General features: G+C 38.5%; 1 protein-coding gene across 3 annotated transcripts in view; it reads right to left on the reverse strand.

Annotated features, from left to right (window-relative positions):
* LOC116783156 overlaps positions 1–26,211 on the reverse strand; it is a 288,803-nt gene that overhangs the window by 231,279 nt on the left and 31,313 nt on the right. The window contains exon 1 of one of the 3 annotated variants that reach the window (XM_032680483.1): positions 1,447–1,822. The exons of the other annotated variants lie outside the window; for them this stretch is intronic. The gene's annotated coding sequence lies outside the window, so the exon portion shown is untranslated. Of the gene's footprint in view, positions 1–1,446; positions 1,823–26,211 lie in introns of those variants that run through there. 3 annotated transcript variants of the gene reach the window in all.

The following is a 26,211-nucleotide window of genomic DNA, read 5'->3' on the forward strand; positions in this document are numbered from 1 at the left end:
TGAGCATACAAACTTAGACTGGTCAAGACATGATAGTAATATACCCTCTGTGTAGAGTTCATCTGACCAACTTTTTATATTGCATATTAAAATTATTCTATCAAGTGAGCCTTTTCCCTTTAGCTCCAAAGATTTTTCTTGCACCGATTTTGGCTACTTTTTTTTTTTTTTTTTTAAAGAAAACTATTTATTTAATGAAATATATGATGAAAATAATTTTGTACAGAATCACACTTCTGCTGGAGGAAAAACAGAAACTCATTTCTCCTCTAAATTACAGACATCTTAAAACATCACATACAGAGTAACTTTGACATGCCTTGATGATTTATTACTCCAAGTTTCCTCCACTCAGCAGTTTTTGCAAACATATTTCTAATGTTACTGTCAACATGCAATGTTTAATTCTGTTGCTGTGCTAATAAAGTAGCTTTTTCAAAGTAAGTCAGTAACTGAAATTACATTATAGCTCAGATGATATTTATTACCATTACACTAAGTGACTAGTGTATCAACACAATCTGTTCAAGAACTTATCCAGAAGTATTGTGTTTCCCTCCTTAAGTGAGTCAAATGTTATAAAAGTCTTATCTTCTGCATAATTGTGCAACTTACCTAAAATTTAGAGAGCTCTCTGGTATTTTTGGAAATATGTATCCAAGTATCAATCCTTTTTCTCTTAGCAGAAATCAAAATAACAGAATGTTGTTTTAAGAAAAAAATTATGTGCATCACAACAAAGGAATGCAAAAATCTGCAGGAAAGCTTGAGCAAATAAAATAAATATGGAGAGAATAAAACTGGCTTCCCCCCAAACCTGAAGTTTGTCAAAAGAACAAAGCACACACAAACAGCATGTAAAACCTGAACTCAAAATACGTTTATAGAAAAGGGATGAGGACACATGTTTTTTCTATTTCAGCTTGAAAAATAAAGGGACACAGCAATGAGTCTTGCTGGCAGGCAGATAACTCATAGGCCCTGACCCTTCGACTCACCAGGAATTCAAACACAAAGCTCTTTTCATAGTGACCGTGCCATACATTCTCAAGATAAGGCAGAGAAATAAGGAGCAATGGAAAGGTGCCACAAAGCTCAAAATGCAGAAAACTCTGCATAGAAATTATGTTCACTCATTCACCTACATGCAGCTGCACACCAAGTGCTGGCTGCAAAACTCCTTCTTTCCGAATTAGGAGCCATGCAGCCTGCTTTTGGAAACGGGACCTGCCTCCTGAAGCAAGCAAACGCAAAAGAGAGAGAGCAAGCAGCAAGGAAAGGGCTATCCCTGTACATTTCTGTATCGGTCAGAACTGAACTGCACATCCGGACAAATAATCTCTAACACAATGAGCTTCACAAAAGGATTGCTGTGGTAAAACGGAAGGGTTTTTAGAAACAACAAAAAGAGCTACATTTCAAACAACATTTCAAATCTGGACTCACCATGAAAAAGCAACAGTTGCCTGAAGTTAGTGTGCTATTTTCTGCCCTGTTCCATTGCACTTTTTGCCTAGTTGTCCAACACTTGGTAGCTCAGAGCTGCCACACAGAGGCCCCTTCCGTGATCTGGCTTATTTGCCTGTCAGTTTGAGTCTCAGCTTCTGTATGATGCAGCTGTGCACTTTGCTGAAGGTCTAATATCATTTCCATAAGCTTTCTCCCTGACTGGAGCAAGCAGTTTGTTCTCCCTGCTCAATAAATACTCAGATCAGTTTTCTGGTACTCACAGGGATAAAGCTTTAAGTTGTTAAGGAGTTCTTACTAAGTAGTGGGTGGAGAACATAAGCTCGGTACAAGGAAACTCTGCGCATAATCAGAAACTGAGAAACTTCCTCCCTTTCCCCCAACCCCTCCTCTCTCCAGGCAAAGCTGCCAGTGCCTCCTTTACAGAAATTTAGGAATGTAAAGGGAGGACTCAAAGGGGCCCAGTCAGACAAGCCTTTCTCAATCAATTAGCTTGCAGCCATTACTTGTGACCCTAGGTCACACAACATAAGTGTGTGGGGTGTGCCTTTAGGGGTACAGCAAAGCCACTTATTAAAACTTACATAACCAAAAGTGTTCAAAATCAAATAAACTCTGAAAGCTGGAAAATATTTTCCACGTTCCGCAGTTTTGCTGGAAGAAGAGTTTTGAGTAAAGAAACGTTACTTTGTTTTTCCAATAACAAATCATCTGATGCAGAAAACTAACTTTTTTGCACTTGGGAAAAAAAAAAAAGATTGAAATGTGAGATACGCAAGCAGACTTTAAAATTATATTTGCTTTACGATTATACAAAAACTAAATAATATCAGCATGAGTGATATTTGATGAAGCACATGATCATGTTCCTCAAAATAAGACTATCATCTGTAGCTACAAAGGAATAGATGTTGATAGGACTGTTTAATTTATTCATGAAGTTCAGCCCAGGTATTTCACTCCTCTGCAAGAAACGAGTTCTCAGCATTCAGATTCCATTCTTCATTTTAATACTCCAACACAACAAATCAAACAATTTACTTCTAAAAAAGGTCCAGAATATTTGAAGACTGCATTAAGTTATCCTGCACTGAACACACAGGGAGACGAGGGTGTAATTTACCACAATTCCCACACAACAAGTATACACCCCTTGGTGTGAAGGAAAACTTCAAAAAGACCCTCAGCTTCATATCCTGCCAACCCAATGACATGGAGATGATGCCTTGGAAAAACCCATGAGGGAGTCCTGATTTCAAAAGCAGATCTATGACAACCCCTTTCTGGGCCAGACGAGATCAATGCACCGCAGGGGCGATGCACTTTAATCTCAAGGTGCATCGCAAAGCATCTTTAAGCGGTGCCACAGATCAAGGCTAATACATAGCTGAAAAAACAGTTCAGCCCAAACTTCACCGTCTATACTGAAAGTAACTGAGCAACCACTACACAAAAGCTCGTAGAGGACTCAGGAAAACACGTAACCGTGCAAGAAAGCGGTAGTAATGTACTGAAATTCATTGGGGTTGTTGCAGACAACCTGCAATCTACGTGTTCATTCTCCGTTAAAATCCCAGTGAAACGCTCTGAACAGGGAGCATGGCCTGTGTTAGTTCAGACATTCATTCAAGAGATCAGATTGCAGGATCAGGGATACTGAGTAAGTGCCCTGGGGTAAGGATTTTATTTCTGTCTTGCACATAAGACAGCATTTAATAAATTAGGTCACATTTAAATCCTTGGAAAGCCCTGGCAGTAGAAATAATAATCATGGACACTTTAATTTTGAATGAAGAAAATGGGCTCAGGATTAAGATGCTGAATTGGAATTTAGGATATTTGGATTCTGTTCCCATTTGTGTCTCAAGTGGCCCAAATGATTTGGGAGACATTATTTCAAGTTTTGCATTTATGCCAAACATCACTTGCCTTCACCTCCTCAAAATCTATCAATAAAAAAGGGATGATGAAAATAATATTCAATAAATGGATCCCCTCAGTACTGGTTCACAACACATGCTCTACATAGTGGAATTAAAGCAGTATTGAATATAAAATATTTACTGACGCTGGACTTTTGAGTAACTGAACACAAGGAAACTACCTATATCAAACCTTCTGAAACATCATTCAAATCCATTACAGGCTTCAACATACACTCAATCTCCAGGAGATAAATACATAGCCATGCACGTGAATAACAATATAGGCTACATTCTCTCTCTTTTAGCCCTCTAAATGTAAGGTTCCTGGAAAGCTTACATAGAGTTGGGCCCTTAAATCATAAGGGGTTGGAGTCCCTAATAATAAGAAAAATATGGGAGGACAGTGCTTGTCAGGAGACAGGCTGTCTGGAGTGTTGGTCCCAGCAAGTGTTAAGAAATGGAGAACTCACTCCATCTTTGGCCAATCTCTGTGAACTTCCAGGCTAAGTTAGAGGAACTACCATTGATTTCAGGTTTCCCTTTAACCTACAATTTCTAAAGCAAGATGCATCCCAAGCAGTCCACTTAGTTATACATTCACACACCTTTCATTTGGAAAGGTTGATACGGAAAATTTACAACACAAATAACAAAGAAATTTAAAGGATGTTTTTAATGTAACTTAAAACAATGCTTCCACACTGGAAATAATAATAGAATAATGGCTCCTCCTGGCACTGTTGAGTCCCCTGGCTAAGGACTCTTCCTTTTCCTGATTGCTGGCTGTAAAATTACCCCTCCATTGGCACCACTCCATCGCTCCCACATTTCAGCCATGCAAAGGCAATGTGAGCCATTTAAAAATAATCTCTAGCAAAAAAAGACACAAAGGTTGAAGCAGAACGAGGTCCTCAAACCAAAGATGGGAGCCAGGAATATATAGAACTCCCTTAACATTCTCAGGGTGCTATGCTATGAGCAAGATTCTTTTTAATTAATGAAAGTAAACACCACCTCAGTGTTTCCATTTTTATGTTCTAATATGGATCAGCCCAGAACAGACTATTTCAAGGAAGGGTGATGTAAGTTTTCATATATTTTTCCACGTTCTGCTCTTTTTCCTCAAAAGTAATGAATTTTGGAGAGGTCTACCTTAATTAGCTACCTCTTTTCCCCCTTATCTGTCGCATGATCTTTCATATTAAGAAGAAAATGCTCGACTCCTTGCACCGAGGTATTTTCACACTTACTAACTCAGAGATAGCCAGAAGATGAAATGTGTAAGTATTATACAAAGTCCTTCCTTTGCATATGCAGATCTTCAGGCTTGGAATACATCCAAGTTCAATGTGATCGATACATGATCACGCTACATTAACGAATCCTTTGAGAATAAAAGGGATTTACTGTTATTTGGGGGTAATTCTTCTGCATAACAGTCCATATAAAAAGCAGTACCTGTAACATTTATTCACAGAACTAGCTCTCCTCCTCAGTTATACTCTTAAATGAGATTATATTCACTTTAGTTAGAAAGACAAAAAAGCTATGTGTAAAACACTTGCGGCAGAATCACATCTGTAAAGTTTATAGTGTTGATAGTAGTACTCAGCAAGACATTCATATCTTAAGTCGTGCTGTAAACACACTGCATTAAAAGCAACTGCTTCTTTAAGAAATAAAACAAAACTAATTCCAGGAAAAAAAAAAAAAACTTGCAAATACACTACAGTACTTTGAAACAGATCTTCCACTCTTTAAGCCTTCTTCCCCTGCGTTCCCCCACCCCCTTTTCCTTTCAGGAAACAAAACTCGAGAAAGAGAGAGAGAGTCAAAAGGTTACAGCCGGCTTGTAAGTGCAAAGAACGTGAGAGGCCCATTCTTCCCCTTAACACCTGACATCCCAGGGAACATTTTCTGCAGTGCCGAGTCTGGTGGATTAGACATGCAGCTCCTGTTGATAATGGAAGCTGTGCATCTCATTCGCCATGCAATGCTACTTAAAGTTCTTCTCCTGCTCTGCCTCTGTAAACTGTCCTCACTCCTGGCTCCACAATTACGAACTTAATTAATGAAAATTGGCACTTTGCCACGATTAGGCCAAGTTAAAATACCTTCTCTGAGTCCCAGAAAATACACAAAAATTCATTCCTGGAATTCTGAAGTTTGAAAAAGTTGCAGTAAATCAGTAAAATCATGCACTTTATTCTTAATTACAAATAAAACCCAAGAGAGAAGCTAATACAAAGCTAATAAATGTTAAAGCCTTGATTAAAAAAACCCCACCTGATTGCCAACCTTAGTGGCAGCATTATAACATTCATGCTACTATTCCTTGACTCAGAATACACAGGTTTCCCTGATTTCCACAGCTTAGTGAAGCAGGTAAAGCACATCTAGGGCATGTTTGTGACAGCTACAGAACAATGAAATACTAAATGACCAAAGTATTTGCTGCACTTTTTCTAGGATGGAGTTTTCCCATATCCCTCAGATGTAGCTGAGATCAGCTTCCTTGGCTGATGCTGTAGGAACAAGGAAACAATTACCTTTAATTAGGTGCGTAATCGTACACAAAATGGAAAAGGACTGAGAACAAAGTTAATTCTAAACACCAGAAGTCTTCAGGCAAAAGTACAAAAGAGAAACAGGATTGATTAGGGTAGAAAAGGTACAGTTCACAAAAATCAACATCTAGCTGCAATAAAAAGTAGTAGGGGAAAGTGACACAATATGATTACTTGGAATTTCCTGCTATTAATAAATGCTGCGTTCTAATTTAAAGACAACTTTGTTTCAAAAAGAGATGCAAATTCCAATGTAAAGCCAAGTAAAAACTTTCAAAACTAATTAATAAAATGCTGGCATTGAGAACATGGCAAAAAAATGTGAGTTCTTTGCTGTAGTGTGGTAGCTCTGGGATGTTGCCCACCAGATGCAACCAAACAATGTCAGTCCCTGCTTCCTCTCACCCCTCACCTACCTCATCCTAAACACCAGCCAAGTGCTTTTTGTTGTATTTAAAAGACACTTGAAGAAGTTTGAGGTGTAGTTTCTAATCTTTTTCTTTTCAGTGTGATGACTATTGGAAGTTTTGTTTCTTGGACTTTGCAAATATCTTAGTCTGGTAGATGCTAAGAGAGAACTGTTACAGATTTTATAGGAGAAATCTGAGAAGGGGAAAAAATAGATCAAAAAAGCAAATGAAAATTCTGGTAATTGATAGCCAGGTCTCCAGAAACATACTGAGATAATTCAAATATTTAGGGTTCAAATGTGTGAAAAATCCAATGAGAACATTCCAAAGAAGGCTTAAAGGAAGACTGCGGAGATGTGCAGCTCCTTTAAGAAGATTTTATAACCAGTAGAATAAGATTTTCCTGAAGAAACTGGTTCTTACTACTTGTTTAGATGTACTGCAGTGAAAAACTTCAGCTTCAGCTGGTTTTATTTCCTAGACATGAAAACAAGTGGGTGTGAGTTTGTCACCTGATTGAAGGACTAAGGTTATTTATTTATTTTGTTAAGTCACTTGAGTCTTAGAAGTCTGAGTGAATACAAAGACAGAGATTAAAGAGAGTGCACTCATTCCACAGACAAGCATTAAATGAGATTTTAATGAGGTCTGTCCATCACCTCACCAGTAACATGCCCGGTACCACCAGAGAAACCCTCACTTTACTTGCCCATTGGCCAGGATGGTTTGATTTAGCTTTGCTGTTCAGGTGTGAGGTGCTGTTCATTTTGACCACAGAAACCAAACCAGATATATACAAAAACACTACTTATTTTAACAATATTTGTATTTGTAGAAAATATTCCTACGAAACAAATCTAGTGCCAAAAAGACCTTGAAGGGAAAGATACAAAAATGAATTCCAGCGTCCCTGTCAAAATAGCAACAACACCATGTTTGTATCCAAAAACTGTGTCAGGCTGACTGAGTGGATGTAGATTGGACCAAGTTTAAAGTGTAACTCTAGACCAGCATGTACAGCCACAGACTGTACTGTAAAAAAAGAGTATTTAGCTGTTCTTGATGTGAATGAAGATTTCTTACAGCACCTGTCTGGTGGAGATCCTGCATCCTCACACACAGCTCATTACTTTAATCCATTCACGTCTGCAAATCATTTCCCATGTTGCCAATGTGGACAAGCAATGAATCTGTTCTTGAAAGAATTTGACTGTCCTAAAAATGTTAAGAAGTTTTAAAATTCAACCTCATAATATACATGAAAACACATGGATGGATAAAACCTTTTTCTGCCATTGCCCACACCACCATTTAGCATGTGCTTTTAGAAGAAAAGTCTGGAATTTTTATCTACTGCATATCTGGGAACACTTCCCCGACAGAGAACTGTAAGGGACAAAAAGCTTAGTAATATTTGCTTCTATTTATTTTCTCTGAAGTTAACGCTCCTTCTTTGTCTGTGAACTTTTTTTTTCAGTGTCATGAAAAGCATGACCTTGTTGAAGTTTCTCAGTTAAAAATGAATTCTCAGTAGAAAAATATCCCTAAAGTAGATTCTCTCCCTTACCAGGGAATGCTCTGGTAGTCAACTTCAATTTGCCTTAAAGACAAAAAGGCATCTCTCTAGGGATAAAAATCAATCCCCAAACTGTCAGCAGCAACATACAAAGTTTAGAAATGTGCTTAATTCAGCACAAACAAATGCTTGTAAATTGTCATGCCAATAGGTAAGAAGTGTCTCTTCCATTAAATAAAATCATGAGCTAAATGAAAAAACTAAAAAGAGGACAAAGACACCATAAACAGATATATTTCATCCCCCTGATATCTATCAAGTACACTTGTACAGAATAATAAGAAGTCATTCTTTACTAATAGACTACTGATTATGTTTAATATTATTTTAATTGCTACTGATTTTTTAAAGGTTTTCATTACTGTTGTGTTCAGATGCATGCAAAAGCACACCTCCTCCAGACAGCTTGGCAATGAGCAGCAGTTTCAGACACCATACTCAGATTTGCAGCCTGAAGGTGATCCACACTCAGAAACAAGGAAATCAGTTTTCCAGCTTGGAGACATCACCACAAACTGCAACAACTGCAGAAACAACTGAAGCCGTTGCTGGCTCCAGACATGCAGCAGCCATGCCCTTTTTCTCCTCGCCTCAAGGCCAGAGCAAGATTAGAAAGCCCAACTGGAAGTTCTTCCCTTCTCTTCTTCTAGCTGTAGAAGCTGCTAACATCCTCCTGCCTTCCCAAGGTGACCCTGTCTCCACCTGGCCACGGTCTGACCTGCTGGGAACTGCCTCCACACCCAGTACAGTGCACAGACACGGTATAGGGTCTGGCTGAATGGCATGTGGGCAGGCAAGGAGACCTTCCCCATCTGGCCATTCTGTGTGCAGTCACTCTGGAGAAAGGGGTGGGACTGTTTGGTGGGTTTAGTTCAAGCCTACACCACGCTCCTGGAAAGCACTGATCACAACAGGACAGAGTCAGAACATCCTAACAAAGGGAATAATATAGCCATGACAACGGTTACAGTAATTTCTCCCCACCTCCCCAGGATAATGAGAACTTGGACTTTTCCTGCTACAAATGTATTTCCTACCCCAGTAGATGAGGCCATGATGACCTACACTTGTAAGAATAAAGGTCTTGGAACATGCTCAAGATCTGAGCAGAGCTCTACCCCATGTAGAGCAGAGCTCTACTTTATCCTCAGTGAAACAGTCTTTCTGTACCCCTCTTTCTGATCCAAAAACCTCCATCTACGGTATAAAATATTGGCTTTCTTATCACATAGATTTTATGCAATAACTAGTAAAAGCTTTTCAGCTTTGTTCTCACATGTGGCTCCATACATCACAAAGTCCTGAAGCAAGAAAGTGCTATTCAGCGCAAAGAAGGAGGTGTTTTGCAAAAAGTAGGCTGTACCTAAAAAATCCAAACCTGCAATGACCCAAAAATAAAACAAAAAAACCCCCACCCTCCTTTGAGAGGATCTAACACAAACTCAAAGATCAAGTTTCAGCATTGTAACTGCAGAGTTACAACCAAAACATCCCTATGTGTTAAAAATGGAAGGGCATGTTGAAAAATCCACCATAAATCAGTTAAAATATGAAACCATAAAAACATTTAAAAATATAAAGTGAATGGACAATGTAAGAAAAGAAAGGTAAGTGGAGGAACCATCAAAGCAAGATCAGCAACGACCAGAGCACAAAACATTGCTATTTGAGGGTTCTTTTGTGCAGAATGCAGAAAAAAAATAGACCAAGGTCCATGCTGGAGATCCACTGCAAGAAAGACATGACCATGTGTCATTAATATGTTTTTATGTTATTTTCTGTGAGCGCAGAAAATACCGTGAGTTGTGAACTTTTAGGTAGAACAAGGAAAGAAAAAGAAAAACCATACCCAATGAGGAAAAACTGTAAGACAAAAGTTGCCATCTCTTTCTGCTGATACTTTCAGAGATAGCAACACAGTGAGATTCCCACACGCTGACAAAACATGTCACGCAATTTCACATATAAAGCTGTAAGTGCCAGAAAAAGAATGGCTACTGCTACTCTCTGAATTGCCTTATTATAAAGCTTTCTATGGAGACTATTAAGGATTGGAAGGGGAGGAAAAACCCTGACATTTCCTGATTTGTCTTGAAAATCAAAATCTAGGCTATTTGCAGCTGATACTTCAGAATGGTCAGAAATATTTCATGACTACTTTACCAAATAAATTTTATGATTCACGAGATCAAAGGAGAAGATTAGCTCAGGAATCTGAATATCATTTATTTTGGCAGTGTGCATATGTTAGTAGATTCTTGTGGTCCTCCCTAGGATTAACATGAGTTTTGAGAGATGGTATGGGTTCCATACAAAAATCTGCAAGTTCAAAGTTAAATTCCTTAGTTCAGTAACCTAGGAAAGTGAACTAGAACAACTGAACTGTCTAGCATTCAAAAATAAGACTGTAAACTGTTACAGAAGAGAGTAGAAATTCAGAATCACAGGTATTAAAGATCTCTCTCATTAGCTGCTTCCCTCTTTCAGACATTACACCATCACCAGAGTCCTCCCTGAAACTGTTCTTAATATCAAAAATCTTTCTCCAAAATGTACATATAATTTCTTAACTTGATCAGATTGATAGTTATAACTGCAACTACTCTTCATAGAATGCAAAAATATTATTGTTCTTTGGTTTTCATAACAGTGATCTGTTTATTTATTTTTTAAAGAGCAGTTCCTTCTCTGTCCCTTTCACGGAAGACACTGGTTGTTGCTCAGGTCCACAATATATATGTCACTATTTCCATTGAGTCCAGACACAACAACAATGCAACTTCAAGCTAAAAGGCCAAATAAACAGATTCAAGTCAGCACCAAATAAATGGGGTCTCGGCCATAAAATCCACACCACATCCTGCCCTTGGAAGGCAGAGTTACATTTTGGTTGAGTCAAGCAGGGCAGTCAGTAATCCTGAGAGTGCTTGTTGCTGTCTGCACACACCTTCAAGCACCCTGTCATATTTTCAGTCTTTGTATCTGAGCTAGAACCTCTCAGATTCTCTAAGCATGGAGAGTGTCACCTCTTGCAGAATCAAAAAGTGGACAGGGTTACTGGGATTAACGTAGCAGTTCTCACAGAATTATCAGTGTTTAACAGTTTTGTTTTAATGCCTTTGGATAAGAATTCCTGATTCTGCAAGCCAGGCTGAATCCATGCCCCATACCTTGAAGAACTGATGGGATAGGGGACCCCGGGAGCAGCTTACTAAGAGGTAACCAGAGGGCTGTTGCGCTTTCCCTGTCCACTGCATGAGAGCCAGACAGTGTCTGAACAATTACTGTTTGATTTGGGTTAAGAGTCAGACACCACCCGGGGGCAACGTCCAGACTGCAGCCAGGGATACTGTTTCCGGAAACAGGAACGACAGGTGGGAATTTGCAAATGGTAATGCTTATACACTTAGAGCACCACTGTGTTTCAGGGTAGACCATTAAAACACAAGAATATGACATTTTTCAGGGTGATTTTTTGCATTGGGCCTTGGCAATGCTGAGAGCAGAGTGTATCTCCAAACTCCCTGATCTTTTGTAGCAGTTGATGATCCCGCACTCAGGGATGCAAATACTGCTTTACCTTTCATGCTGTTCTAGTTTTAGTCTGTCAGATAAATGTGCACCACATCATCCAGTGAGAGAGCATGGAGGCAGTGAAAGGGGGCTGCTGTATGACTGGAAAAGGGTGCTACTTTCAGAACCCCATCATTTCAGTTATGGCTGTGATCCTGTTTTCTTTTGTTATCTGATATAGAGGGAGAAAAATTGCAGAAGGTCATTGGTGACTCCAGTAATGCAAAGCTATGAAGACAAAATATATGCTCTGATTTCTGGAAGTATACTGGCTCTATGTAACACCTTCATTTTATCTTTATCGGTACGGACGATGCATAGGTGGACAAAAATTGCTCTCTGAAGACACCAAATGTTTTGTGAAACAGACTAACCTCCATCGAACAAACCTATTTATTATTCTTAGCAGACATCCACAGCCAAACATTTGTCATTGCTGCTCATTACTCATTTGTATGTTCAAGAGAAAATTGCTCAACTTCCAATTCAGGCAGTATATTTTATCACCTTTGACTGCCTGGCTTAAAATACTAGGTAGGCATTTTAGTGCTAGGTAGGTATTTAATCACTCATTTCTTAATTTAATGCTTCTTCACTGACTCCATTCATGTTGAATGGGCTGATGGCTTAAAGTTCATTACATTATTTCCACCTTGCCTGAATAGCTGAAACTATGTGAATAGAACAACAAAACAAGACATAAACTTCTTAAATACAAGGCTATTGGGAAAATAATAACCCATAATAAAATTTCTAAAATTATTATGGTCTGGGAACAATTCCAAGAGGAGGAAGACCATGTGTTACTACACTTTTAAAATGAACAGAACTTCTCAGACCTTCTAATGAAACAATATATTTTTAATATTCAGGTACCACTAATTCATAACCTTTCTGAGCCCAACAGGTGAAAAAAACTGACAGAGCAAAAGTACTTATGCATGTTGGGCATGGACATGAGACACTTTTTTCTTCAAGGACTACACATTCCCTCTCTTTGCCTTTTCCAGTGCAATCCCTCAATTTGAGTGGTTGTCATCTGACACCTCAGACTATCAGGTTATTGCTTAGTGAATGTTCTCTTCTTGTTTACACCTGAAGGAAAGCTGAAGTGATTTCAGGCTTTAAAAAGCCCTGTAGCATTTGAAACACCGTGAGAAGTGCAGTTCCCAAGACACAGCTCCAGTCTAGCATTGCAAGGGGCACAGCAAAATTCCACATATGACATTACCAGTGTGCCCTAAACTCCGACCCAGAGTCAGACCATCTTTAAGGTTGAGAGAGCACTTCAGCCTCTGTTCCTCTACAGACCTTTGGCTCTCTGCTGAGGCTGCTACCCAGGGTGCCAATTAGTGCCAGCTGATTGCTCTTCTGATGTGCACACCTCTCTAGGAACTGGACTGAAGCTACCAATTCATTTCGTATAGGTCACTGGATGTTGACAACTTTGTAAGAGATTGACTAAGGCCCAATTTGGATTAGCAATTTAGCAGGAGGGTCCTGTACCACACTGCCCTCCAACCTCTCTCATGTATGTAATTTTAATACAGTAACTTCTCACCTGCAAATTGACTACAGTTTCAGAGAAAGGGGTGTTAGAAAACTCCAGAAGCAAGTACATTTACAAAGACTGCCATAAAGTGTTATTGGGAAATTAAACTGTGCCTTGCCCTCTTAACCTTTTGCTATGTAGACTGCATTTAAAGGATTTCATTAGGGCCAGAGGCCAGAGTTTACATTTCTGTTGCTAAGCAAAATGAATCATGGAAGAAATTGACTTAACTGGAGATTCCAATAAAATACTGGTTTTAGAAACAGGGAGTCAACACAGATTCAGCCACTTCAAAATTTTCAGGACATGAACAGGATATTTGTGTTTTGTTCTAGAATAAGGAAAACATGCATATTTATAAAGCCTTTTACAATCTATTTTAATAAACTCACTTCAACAAAACCCTAAGAAGAAGGAGTGTGAGAGTCTCACTTGAAAAGTACATACTAATTTAGGCCACAGGTTATCTGCAGTAGTTAAACTTTCACTACTCTTAGCACCATACACTGTATTCTGTGGTATGACAATTTCCCTTAAGCTGCAATCATCAATTTTACTAGCTAAACTTCTGCTACATGCTTATTATAGATCCTACACAACTGATTCCAGTGCCAGCCACTACCTCTGGGACAAACAACCCTGTGATGGTTTCTTTTCCCTTCATTCTCATTCCTAATGCTGCTATAGAATGGAAGTGGGATGCTGACAGTATGTGCACTCTGAAGATTCCTCTGTGTCAGACTGAGTCCTTTCAGGAATTTCGTTGCCTTAGCTAATCTGCAAGAGGTGCAATAAATTTTTTAACCACATTAAATGAGTATAACCACAGTGCACATGCAATTACGCCTGGTGTACAGGTCATAGCAGTTGTTAAAATTGTATCATTTTCCCATGCAACCAGGACTGCTGTTATTATAAGATGAAGGTGTTACAAACTTTCTGTGCATCTAATCCAGCTCAGACACATCTGTACTCTGGAGGTATGTGAGCACTCAGCAAAAATAGAAAGGTATCTGCTCAGCAGTGTCAGCCACTTGAGGTGCTCCATTTCCTTGACTCCCACTCATCTTTGACAGATGATTGTAATGCAATAGCTCAGAGGAGATAGAAAACAGGAGACTGAGACATCCCTGCAGGGCTCCACTGAATTTCAAAGCTGCTAGCAGCAAGAAACACAGTAAATTAAAAAGCATGACAAGAGCAATGTTCAGGGCTAAATATATACTGTACATTGTATGAAGAGTCATAATACAGTCAGTCTCCTACTGAAGAACAGCTTACAGAAAAGCCAGATATCTAAGAGTTAAGTTGGCTAAGACAGTAAATTAAATCAAACAAACAAAACCAAACAAAACCCACAACAAACAAACAAAAAGCAAACAAAAAACAAAATCCCAACAACAACAAAAAGAAACAAACCAAAAAAAAAAACCACCAAAACCCCACAAAAAACCACAAGGGTTTCCTGAGTTTGTGTCACATTCAGAAGGGCATGAGAAGGCAGTGGGGAACTTCTGTGTTCCCCTTGCTCCTGGCACTCAGAGCACCCCACAGCCAAGTGAAAACAGGAGCTGCTCCCTGTGCTCCCTGCCAGGTTACAGTCAACTCACAGGCGCACATGAAAATTGCAAATTGCAGCATTCCCTTTGCTGTAATCCTGTCCATTTCAGCTTGACATGATTACTGGGACTCCTGGACTTCACAAGGGAAGCTGAGTCTGCTCTTTGTGACACCTAAGGTACCCACTTTGCTGGTGACTCATGATGCTATCCCTGCATTTTACATCTTTGCTCAGGTTCAAATGCCTACAGTAAGGTATCAGACAACAAAGAATGAAAATCAAAAGGATTCCCTCCATTATTAATGTTTCTTGAAGACCGAGCTGAGGAGAGCTGTTCCAATCCCTTTTATACAGAAAGAAGACACAGAAATTGTCATGCTGAATTGCAGATTCAGGACTGGTCTTTACTTGCATGGATGGGAAAAATCCACCTATGTTCTTGGATATTTGTACTTTACAACGAGGACTTCACAACATCATAAAAAAGAGGGGCCTCTTGTTAACAGATCACGTTCTATGTATAATACAGAGTTGCATATATTAAAAATAAATTTAATCCAGTCAACGAGTACCTCCTGGTATGTAGGTGGGAAATGAGACTACTTATAGAAAATAATTTTTTATAAGAACAAGTTGGACAAATTCCTATTAGAGGAATGACATTTTTAACACAAAGAATAAATTTTAATTAAAACTGGCTCTTTAAGGACATGCCAGATAAATCCTTAAAATCTGTAAGACAAGCCTGATCATCTTTTTAAAATCTGTGTTAGAGCCCAAGAGAAGTGATGAGCTTGAGACAGCTTTATTTATTGTGGTACTATGGCCTTTGGTAGATCATGGGGTCAGAGAATATCAGTCACCAGGGCTGCCTTCTCTGATGACTTTAATCTTTAGAACCTTCTAGTGAAACTGTGTGACCCATCATTAGCAAAACGCATGAAAAATGGCCAAAGTACATATTTGGTTGCACGTGACATCATAAATTACCCACAGGACCATTCTGACCAATGAGTTTTCACTGGAAATAACCAAGAAAAAAATGAGAAAAGAGCGCTCCTGCTGTCACCACTGCCTACCAGCAGACATCACTGTGATGAGCTGACACTCCTGGTCCCTCAGCCAGGAGTAGTCACTCACTTCTGCCCAGACAGCCACCACGAGGAGCTTGTCAGTCCATCTTTGATCTGCTGGCCAGAGGGGAAGGCTGCCCATCTGCTAATCAGGTGGAGCCATCCTCTCATTATCTTGTAATCACTTTGACCAAGCTCCCCAAACAACTCATTTCTAAAACGCCAGCACTATCACCTTACACACTGGGACGTGTTAACTATCTGAGTTTCATCCCACAGGAAAACAGGGGATTTCAGGAAAAAAAGAACCAAGGACAGCCGGGATCAGGAACATTGTGTCAGGGTGTAGCATGCAGGGACTGATGGGCTACAGGAATTTGGTTCCCACAGTAGTATGGTTTTCCCTGCCAACAGCACCAGTGAAGGGCACAGCCTTGGAAATATGCCTCTGTTACCCCGGGATTCAAGCAGGGCTCCATGCTCCCCTCCTGCCTCACTACCTCTCACAGCAAAACCTCTTGGACCATAAACAGCACCAAATTTCAGTTTTATATATTCTTTCACAAAAAGTTCCACTTGATTGAAGAGTTAAGGTTGTTCACATATCTTTACTCATAAAAATGGACATATTAAAAAAGACATTAGGAAAGATATATTTGACCTCAAGCCAAGACACTGAAATCAAAACAAACATAAAAGACCAGGGAAACACAGTGTAACTCACTCAATAGTGTAACAAAATGCTATCACTGCAGAAAAACACAAAAGTAATAAAAGTAACTTCAACCTTAGTAGCTTTCAAAGTGTTAGGAAGTGATGGAAATTTTCTAACCTGATTTAAGAAATCTCTTCTGCTCTGCAACCTCCTTTTTTTTTTTCCCTCTCTGATATGAAACTTTGAAAGCCTCCGGCATCTTTTTCTAATTCTAAGATGAAGTTCAATGAATGAATCTACAATTTGTTGAAAAATTACTTTAAATAATAACAATACTTTAATAAGCTCCACAGCCACCATCATTCTTTTTCACCTCTTGGGAAGGTTTCCTGACAAGTGGGAGTGAATTAGGAGCTAAACATCTTTGTAAACATAATTTGAGCAGTGAATTAGAGTATGGTTTCTAAATCACTTGAGAAAATAAATTCAGCTTCTCGATCATTTGGCCTCCTAACATTTTTACTTATGTCCCTATCTCTATTCAGCTTGCAGGTATATGCCAGTTTATTTTCATGGTAAAAGACAAACAGCTCTAATGCAGGCTCCAGAACACCTTTTAAAATTAGTATTTCCAAAGTTTCCTTTCTTTCCCACTCCTGTTACAACTACACTGGGAAGAAAACGAAACTAAGTTATAATGAACAAAAGGGATGTTACAGATAAAAATCACACATTTCTATTCTGTATCCTGCAAGTATATTCCAGGCTAAATCTTTTCCTTCCTAACCCATACAAATGGGTGAATTATGAATGAATTATGTTTTATGAATTACACCTTCAATCCTTTTTTTTTATTTTGATGGATTTGAGTGTTTAAACACCTTACAAGCAGAAAAACAATTTACAAAGGCAAGAAGGGAGCTGAATGCACTAGCTGATCTACAGGAGGTTTCTTAGCTTATCACATCCCCACGCCACTATCTGAAAATCTTGCAGTGTCTCTTCTCAGTAGTTTAGAGGGCAATTTGCATAACTGCAAGCTCACAAAATTCTGCACACAACACAAGTTGCATAGGAAAGCAAAAGAGCAAACAGAGTAACTATCCACGTTGCATCACTGTGTACTTGCTGCTGAGTCTAATGCTTCTGGAAAGACACAGCTCATCACCCCGCCTGCCTCTGCAGCACATGTGCCAGAAGCCTGATGCTTCCTGAGCCTCAGGAAGCAAACGCATTCAGCACATGCCATAAAATTGTTTTGTCTATAGAAATGCAGAAATAAGGGACAGGGACACAGGAACTCTATTCTTCTTCACAAGAAGGGGAAGATCATGTGAAGAATAGTGACTGTGGAAGGCATATGAACCTGCAACCAGAGAAAACAGACCCATTCCGACAAGAATTTTTGCTCTCAAACAACTAAGTTCCTTCTTCCCCATGGCAAGAAATGGATTTCACTTTTATACAAGAACTAAATAGAAGAGGAAAATATGAGAATTAAATCACATTTTAGAATCTTACCTAAGGCTGCACAGCCTTCCTTACTAGAGAGCTTGCTGTTAGTGAGGGTACTTGGGTTGTTTCCTCTTTATTTACCCTACACACCTTGTTAAGCAATGTCAGTCAGGTTACAGAATTCAGTACTCATTTGTTCAGAAATTGTAGGATCAGTGTGTGATTTAAACTCAGCCTAAACTATTATCTAGGCTTGATCAATAGTTTCTGATACAGCCTTTAATACACAGTACTAATGTTGCTTTGTTTAACGCATAAGATAGAAAATGCTCACTTTAGAAGCACCTCACTCTGCAGTACTTTGTTTTGTTCCATTACTCATATTGCAGTTCTTTGTAGTGGCCTTTATTCTCTACATTAGGTTCAAAACCTGCTCTGAAGACAAATTCATTTACTTTGCCCAGGCATTTGTTTGGTGCTCATCATTAGAGGATACAAGTGATTCAGACATATTATTTTTACTGCAGACTGAAAAAAGTCAGCATCCATCTTCTACAGATGACACAAGACGTGCACAGAGATTACAGTTAGAGAGATATAGGTACACAAAATCTGAGACATCTGGCACATGAGCTGGAATAGTAGATAGCACTACTCATTATTCTGTAGACTCAAAACAACTCTCTAGTGACTTCAGGAGTAGATGTGGGTGTTCAACACTTCTGATTAATCAGAGTGTAGGATCTCACAGTCAGCACGCAGAAGCTGGGGAATACACGCACGATATGAAAAATTTACTGACTTTACTAAACATCTGTGGCAGAGACAAGACTACAGTCCTATTTTTCAGAGTCTTATCTAACTTCTCACCTATATATTCCCTTTCCTGTAGTCTTTGATTTATATACTACACGCCATCCAACTGCAAGAAATGAACAGTCTCTTCTACTGCACAAGCCTGTATATCTCTGGGCAGGTCTAACTTGTAGTCTGGATAAGGCAGAAATCCCGTGGGAGGTGAGGTCATGGGGAGAGAGAAAGAGGCAGTAGATCACTACATAGTTAAAGACTCTGTTCTAGTGTACGTGAAAAAATGAGCTGTGTTTGATGACCTCAAATCTGCCATTTTTTCAACTTCTGAGTACTCTGCTTTGCTACCTAAAAATTAGTCTATGTTATTTTTTCATGCTACTGCCATACGAAATCCTGTGCTCTGTATGCCAGAGAACTTGTTTATGCTACAACAGAATTTTGGGAGGGCAATAAAGCACTAGAAGGATATTTCCATATATAACTTTCTCTAGCTTTATGCTTTGCTTTTTACTTTAGGCATTGTTGATTTGGTCAGTTTTTGCTTCTTTGAGGTTTTTTGGGGGGAGAACTTTTGTTGGTTTTTATTTAAAATATTGAATTAATTCCATGTGTGTGCCTTTTGTGCAAAAACTATACATGCTAAATAGTCCCTTTTTTAATTAGAAATGTCCTTTCCATTATATTTATTGAGGAATAAAACTCAAGTCTCATTTAAGCACTGAGATTTGGATCACTTAAAAAGATTGGACAAAAAAATTAAAGCTCGCTGAACACCTGAATACCAGGATGTGACCATCCACAGCAGGACTTGGATACTGTGGGGTACACTGCAAATATGCCATTAATAGTGTCACCTAAATAAGCCCAAGGACTTCATTATAACGAAAACCTTCAAATTCCTGCAATCAGTTTCTCTGATTGTCATTAGCATTTTGCAATTTTGCCTGTGAATTGGATGGATTTTCTTTTCCATTTTGATGGTGGAAATATCCCAGCTCCCCTCCAGCACAAAGTTGCATTTTACATATCCCAGGGCATGCAGGTAATGCCTGACAGGTGATGTCCTCTCCGGGGAGCTGGGCGGGGGTCTTTGTCGGGAGGAGGAGGAGGGGGATGAAGAGCAAAGCTGGGTCGGGGTCTGTGTCGGGAGGAGGAGGATGCCCGGCCCCGGGCACGCTGCTCTCCAACGCCGGACTAGGAGCATCCTCTAGCGGCCAGCACCTCGGGAAGTCCCTGCGTCCCCCAGAAATAAGAATCTTCTGGAAGACGGAGAGAAATCAGCAACCGAGGGAAAGGGGCAGAAACCAAAAGGATACTCAGAAGATGAAGGATACTTTTTTTCCCGGTGTCATTTATGCCTTCACGTCAGAATAAAATGGGAGACAGTTCTCTTCTGGGTCCTGAGAGCACAGAGACCCCTTTCCCTCTCTACTCTGGAAAACTCTCATCATCAGCTGTTCTTTAGCATGTAAGAAAACGACAACAACAAAAGGAACAAAAAAACCCAAAACATACAAGCAAAAAACCCAAAACACTCCCCAAACACCCTCAAAAACCTCCAAATGCAACCAAACCAAAACATCCCACAAATTCAGCCAGTCTGAAAGAACTGTGTACAAAACTCTGAAGTGTGTTACATTTGCATTAACTTTGTAGCCACTTCACCTAAACAACAGCCACATTACATTCTAATCAGCATATGGTACAAAACAGGGGACAAATGCAAAAGAAAGGAAAAAGAGCAATCACATGTGCTTGGCACTTCCCCAGACCATAAAGGAATCTCATTGTGGTTAAAAAATTATATATATATAAAAAATTGTCCGGTAAGTGTTCCCAAATTTGATTGCTTGGGAACTTTAGAGATTTTGGCACAGATGCAGTCAGAAGTTTGGTACTCCATATTATTATTATGATCTAGGATTAAGGCAAGTAAAAAGCCTATGGTGGGTACACACTGGCTGAAAACATAAATTAGCTTGTTAGGGCATAAATCACACAGCCAAGGTCAAGCAACCAGAAGGCAAAGGACAATTGCCTAATATTTTACACACCATGAGGATGGCACCTGGGATCAGAATTGGCCACCTCTTGGGCTGCAGGATGAGGAACACGACTGAGAGCACACTGGGGTTTTTAGGGAGGATGGCTTTTGCGAGGTTTCCAGCCTCACTACTGCACCCTTTTCTATTCTCCTTTGGTTGGCTGCTTTTCTCACGCAGCATTTACCCTCCAAACACATCAAAATCCAGCACATTCACCTGGACTGCTCTTAATAGTCTAACACATTCCAATCATACCTGGAGTAGGAAAAAAGGTAGCATGCTTTGACAGATATGACAGTAATACGGTCAAGTGCAGACAGTATATTTATAAAAATGACTACGTTTGACTTTTGACTTCCAGGCAAAGCTTAAAATTAGTCATGTCCTGATGGGTAATATTTTGAAATAAGATTTGCTTATTTACCTTGGGTTTCTACCGAGGATAATTTTAGGGAAACTTTGCCATCTTTTAAAGCAGACAGTATTTGCCTGTCTTCCCGTGAAAGGAAAGTATGATTCAGTTTTCCTCCATTTCTGCCAGGATGCAGTTAGATACAGGGGAGAGAATCATGCCAGGAGCAATGACTAAGCCACCATGTGTCTTTGTGGATTAGCCATGACCTGGGCACCACGAGTGGCACTCCAGCAATCTCAACCAGACTCTGCTGCCCAAGGGTGCTGGCCCTAACATACCCATCAACAAAGAGAAGTAGATAAAGAAATTTGTGCATTCCTAATATTCATTAGAACTGCAAGACACACACCAAGCACAATGTGTTGAGAGCAGTACATATGTCTGCCACACTGCTGTAGACTGAGCAAACAAAAAAATTCACAGGGAAAGAAACAAAATGACCTCTGGCAGTGACAACTACCCTTCAAGTACTTAACCTGCACTCCTATCAAGGAATCCTGATGATTAATTTTTAAGTGTATGGTACAGACAACATGCATTGCTGATGCTGTTTTACAAACCATCTTTTATATTTCAGTGCAGTGGGAAAAAAAAAAAAGACCCTTCTGGTAAAGACACAGTGTGGTGGGAGACCAAACATTTATTGTTACATTTCAATCTGACTTCAAATCATGGCACGGCATGGCACATATACATGTTTATGCATATATATATTTGCATTTTATACATGTTTATGCATATATACATATTTATGCATATATATGCAGATATCTGTGTGTATATATATATATGAGATATACATCTGTAAGTTTATACCTATTCTGTGTACCTAATTACATATACAGACACATAATGATGCAATATTAATTGGCTATTACAATTTAGGACAGTTATTGTCTGTAAACCTATAAGAATACCAATGTAGGTTCAGTGGGAGTCAAAAAGACAAATGGAATACTAGAAACTTTAGAGAAAGAATAAAGCTCAAAAGATCTAAAGTCATTATGATAAAGTCTGGGCATAATTCTGGCAACCTTTTCAAAAAAAGATGTAGCAGAACTCCACAAGAGAAAAACAAAGAGGATGACCTGTGGTGTAAGAACATTTCTCTATCGAGATAAATTAAAAAGCTATAAAAATCACTAACAGGATGGAGAATATGAGGGGCAATGAAAATTCCCTCTTTCCCATCAGGGATCCTCAAATACAATAAGCAGGCAGCGGCTTTAAAACATACAAGAGGAGTACTTTTCCACACAGCTCTTATCCTGGAACTCATTGCAACAGAACACAGAAGACTTCATTAAGTGTAAATGTTAAAAAAGTGCAAGAAGGTAAATCACAAAGATACAGCTATAGCCTCTTGCTTAGGACAGTCAACTGCTTGATCCACTAAAGAATGAGAGAGTATAGGAAAGGATGAGGAACCATCACTATTTATCTGACTAATTCTTCATGTTTTGCTATATTTTCCATTCTTAAGCTCTGTAAGGTTTTATTTTACTTGCCTTCTCTGTGTAAGCTCATGTCTGTAGCCTACCAACTACTTTACCCATCATAAATGTTTCATACTTTATTGCTACTGCTGTAATCATCAAACATTCACAGCATTCTTCTTAACCTGCCAAATGCTACAAAATTTAGTGAAACCCTTTCAACATCCCAGAGTAATCCAAGGAAAGTGTTTGTATTTACTCCTTTCTAAATTACTCAGTAACTTTCACCTGGTAGATTTTACATTTTCTTATTATCTTTATATTCCACATTGCAAGTCTGAATTTCTAAGACTTTTAGAAATGGAGAAGTGAAAGAAAGCACAACTTATACATAGTGCTACCATCATCCTATGCACATAATGAAATCAAGAACTGAACAGCTCTTTCTAACCACTGTTTTATCTTATTGACACTTGTGTGCTGAAAAACACATTTACAGATTGATTAATGGATTATTGAAACTCCATTAATCCTACTGGTACCATGACCTAGTATTCTTGCAGCATATATAAATCAAAGAGAGTAAGTTAAGTTAAAATTAAGAGAATAAGTTAAAATTAAGAGAAAACAAAATACACAATAAACCACATTTTTACATGCAGTTGGCTTTCAGTTTTGGTTCATGGTAAGTTTATAACTTTGAAGAATGTATTTTTTATTCTCAAAACACAGGTACCCATTGTAAATTTGTTATTGTCAGCTGAAAACTCTACATTAGTCTACAGTCCCCAGCACATTCTTTGAAGCCAGATGAGAAAAGAGAGGATGCAGAAAAGGAATCAGGACAGACAGAGTTTTGAAACTTTCAGACCTAAGTTCTAAACTTCAGTATTTCAAATTGAGACCATTTTTCAATTGAGAAAATACAGAGGAAAAAAGAAAAAGGCTGGAAGTTGTGTTCTTTAACGTGCTTGGAGCGGGGAGGGGGTGTGCAATTACTTTCCAACACATTTAAGCAAAGGTTGCATGTGTATAAGAAAGAAAGGTAGAGCTAGTTGGCCATAAATTAGTTTCAGCTGCATAGCCCAGTTTCAGTGGCAACTCTTGACCTTCTTTCCTCCTAAGAATGGGTGCTCTAAGCTTGGTCTTTCTTGAGCCTGCTGGACAGATATGACAGCCAGGCAGGGAGAGGCTTCAGGGTAAAGAAAAATTCTGAGCTGTCTGCAGTCAGTGTCACCATGATAGGCATGATGTGACACTGCCAAAATAAGCATACTACCATGAAAAGTTCACAGATGGCCAAAGATGGGTTTGGATTACAGTTCATAAAGTTAAAACTGCTCTATATTTGAGTCCATATTGCTGCAACTTTGCCAGCCAACCAGAGCAGAGCTAAGCACGATTCATTAGAGTCCTTGCAAGCTCCACAGACTTTAAGAAATCAGATAAACTAAAAAAAGGGATTTCTAGCTGAAATTTTCAGTCTTTACTAGACTGGAGTTTAAACCTCCATGGTTGAGTTTTGTAACTCGTACCAGAATCTTACAGAACAGCGGGAGAATCAGTATCAAAACCAGCAGATGAAGAAAAAAAATACACCAAAATCACAAAGCAGTAACTCATGCCTGCACACAGAAAGACTAACTTATCATTTCATACCTACATAGGACATCCTAGCCATGACTGCAATCCACTATTAAGCCAAAGACACTTAATGATCACTGAAATATTATTGCTTTTTGTTCACATCAACATGTAAACATAATAGTCCCCCGAAAACAAACTGATGCATTTTCACATGCAGGGATCAAATACTTTCAAAATGCTACCATACAAGTGTAGAAATATAGAAAATATAGATACCTTAAATTAACTTCTGGGCTTTTTAATGCCTTTTCTTTCCTTTTTTTTTTTTTTTAACCTTGCCAGTGAAGACACAATTCTACTTTCTCAAAGTTTGACAAAGACTGGACAAATTCATTCTCTTAATAAAAGAATAGCTAGTAAAATTACGCTTTGTAACAGACTTCCTAATGGTTTTATGCTGGTCTGGTACAGTCAGGAAAATTTTAAGTACAAGTTTTACAGTATAATATGGAATGTTCATGGTGGAGAACAGGCATTTCAGTTCCTACTGACTCTGTACAAGAGACAGGTTGGCAGACTTTATTGCTCTCTAGCAAATATTAGACATGGGGCACATTCTATCTTCTTTGGCAAAGGAAATTTTACCCCATATTCTGCAACAACAACAAAATAGTATCTGTGTAGTAAATCACTCAAAAAACAGTCACTACTGTACTAAAAAAACCCCACCTAATTAAGACTTTTCATGAATAGACATTATATTGAAGTTTATATGGCTCCTATCTCACGTCCCATCTGCTTCTGTTCTTCACACCAGAAGAAACTTTCCCAAATTTATGAGTATTTCATAGACTCAGCAATTATTCTGTTTGAAGAAACAAGTAGTAAAATACTTTCATAAAAGATAGGCTAAAATATTTGGGAAGTGGAAACATTCTTCAAAGGCCTACAAAACCATTGCATGTTTTCAGAATAATGTGTTAAAATAGCCATAATTTTTACAGTGCAATTTTGCTGATTTGATAAATCTGCACAATCTTGCTACCATTCCATTTTCTAAACAGAATAATAATCTTATTGATTAGCTAGATATTGTACTGCATGTATCTGATATGTTTAGGTAGGTGTAACAAAATCCATACCAAGAGTACACCCAAAGGAAAGGTTTGAGCAGAGAAAAGTCCAAGCTCTACAGTTGTTGTTCAGGCTGAACTATGCCAGTCATGTCTGGCTAATCTCACAAACTTGATGACACGAGAGCAATATGCCTCTAAAACTGACTAAAATAAAACTAGACACTCTAAAGTTTATATGTATTAAAAGGGAACAGAAAGTCAACTTATATTTGATTTTTTTCAAGAATCTATTGACAAAAAAAAACAAAACAACTGCATTACCTCATTGAGAAACATAGTTTTTGTCATAAAATGTAAAAAGGACAAATCATAATAAATTAAAAATAAAAAAATAACATTAAAAAAACCTTTATACAATTTTTTGCATCTCAGAGAAAGGGCCTAACATGCTACTTTCATTCTAAATGTGTCTATATTCATGATATTAATTTAAATTTATGAACTGTAAAGCATTGGACAAAGACATTACCTGTATCTGAACTAATGTTATTATATTTGCAAGGTATACTGAAATCTAAGAAAGGCAGCCACACAGGAAAATTCTCACATTTTCATGCAGTAAAAAGACCTAACCATGGATATCTGTGGCTCCAAATATGTCTGCAGAAAGCTTTTTTATAAGACATGGAATAACACCGTTTAGATGGTCTCATCAGGGATATAATCCTTGTGGCTACTTACAATTCATAAGATGCAGAAGTGCCAGGAGAAGCACATTTAAGGCATAGAAAAGTATATTTATGAATTTGAAGGTTATGTGTCTAAGGGTTTTTCAAAGCATCAATAACATCCTCTCAAATTCAGGTTCTACACTTTTTCACTGAAATTCATGGGGAACATCTCTCCAAAATTAATTTTTTTTTTATTATGAGATTTAAAACCAAAAGGTGCTTTTCTAACAGTTCACTTAAATCTACTAGATCTTTTGAAAACTACTTAGGAGATATGTGTTACAAACAACAAAT

The sequence above is a fragment of the Chiroxiphia lanceolata genome, chromosome 2 (assembly GCF_009829145.1).
Source record: "Chiroxiphia lanceolata isolate bChiLan1 chromosome 2, bChiLan1.pri, whole genome shotgun sequence".
NCBI classification, from domain to species: Eukaryota; Metazoa; Chordata; class Aves; order Passeriformes; family Pipridae; genus Chiroxiphia; species Chiroxiphia lanceolata.